General features: G+C 45.0%; 1 protein-coding gene across 1 annotated transcript in view; it reads left to right on the top strand.

Annotated features, from left to right (window-relative positions):
* LOC104982228 (multidrug resistance-associated protein 4-like) overlaps positions 1–1,494 on the top strand; it is an 84,877-nt gene that overhangs the window by 82,483 nt on the left and 900 nt on the right. The gene's annotated exons all lie outside the window — the stretch shown is intronic.

Genomic DNA, 1,494 nt, shown 5'->3' on the forward strand with positions numbered 1-1,494 from the left:
AGCTGCAGTGCTGTGGTTTCTGCTTCTAATGTCATATGGCCATTGTCCTCATGTCTGAGTCTCTTCTCATAGGGACATCAGACCCTTACATCAAGTGGATGTAGGGTCACCCTGCTCCAGTGTGACCTCATCTTAACTTTATTACATCTGCAAAGACCCTTTTTCCAAATAAGGTTGTGTTCACAGGTGTCATGTTGGAAGTTGTCTTTTTGAGGAGAAGCCACCATCCAGTCCACAGCTCCTAGCATGACTGGGGGTGGGGTGGAGAGTAGTGAGAAGTTTGCAGATTTGGTGGTAGTTTGATGCTTCACTCCTTGGCTCATTTGCCCCTGGGCCTCAGCACTTCTGCCGTTAACCCCTGCCTGTTATACAGGCTCTTGGTCAGATCCCTGACTTATGAAATGAAATTCTGCTCTAAGAAAGATTATTAAAACGCAGAACCTCTCTCTCTCTGAAAGCAGTTCCGTGTGTCGACTCTTCTTCATTCTTCCAGGTGGGGATAAGGTTTTCAAGGTTGAGAGCAGTTGATTTCATGTTCAGAGGGGGTGATTCTAGAGTGCAAACCCAGTGTTGACAGTGTTATGAGCAAAGAATAACCTATGTAACCAGTCCCTAGATGTTTTGGGGGCCCCCTTATGGCCTCCTTTGAAGACACTACCCCCAATTTAGTACTAACAAAACAACTATTTGTCCACTGGTAAGTACTCCTGGATGAGTTGCGGTCCATCCTCACTGTTTGTCTGGTCCCTCTCTCACAGCAGAGAGGGTATGGCTGCCCCCTTGTCCTCTTGGAATTGTCAGTGCTAGGCTGCTGGGTGAAATTTCTGTCTTTGTACCACTAGTCATTTCATTGTGCATATTACAGATATGAAGTGGTGAGTGGTGATTTCATTAAAGAGGTGTGAGAATTTCACCTCCCAAGTGGAACAAGACATACTATATCCTGCATAACTTTCTAGTTCTGCAGTATCAGATGGTACCCAAAGGCTTCACTGGGTTTCTCCCAGTGGCTCACCTCAGGGAATAGGATGAGAGGAGTAAGTGCCTTGATTCTGGCTTAGATTTTGGTTTGTGGGCACAGGCTGCCAAGGCTTTAGAGACTCATAGCCTCCTTGTTTAATTACTTGAACAATTGGAATACTGAATTTTCAGTTGAGAACTTCCTGAGTGTGTGGGGCAGTTGGACAGATCATGAAGATGCATCTCTTGGGTTCTCTGTCCAGGACTGATTCCTGCGTGTCTTATCCCAGTGGGACACGTGATACTATGACAGCGGTCAGCAAAGATTTGCTGAGTGACCCTTACCTATGTATATGTGTTTATGGGTCAAGTTTAACTTTCTCCTGGAATATTCTTCCCAGTTGACTATTTTTTAAAATTCTGCTTGTCACATGAGGCTTCTCTCAATTCCTATGATGTCTAAAAAGACTGTGCCAATCTTCACACCAACTTCTATGCTTCTTGCTTCCCTAAGTGCCCAGGGTACTTATGTCA

The sequence above is a fragment of the Bison bison genome, unplaced genomic scaffold (genome assembly GCF_000754665.1).
Source record: "Bison bison bison isolate TAMUID 2011002044 unplaced genomic scaffold, Bison_UMD1.0 scf7180017864527, whole genome shotgun sequence".
NCBI lineage: Eukaryota > Metazoa > Chordata > Mammalia > Artiodactyla > Bovidae > Bison > Bison bison.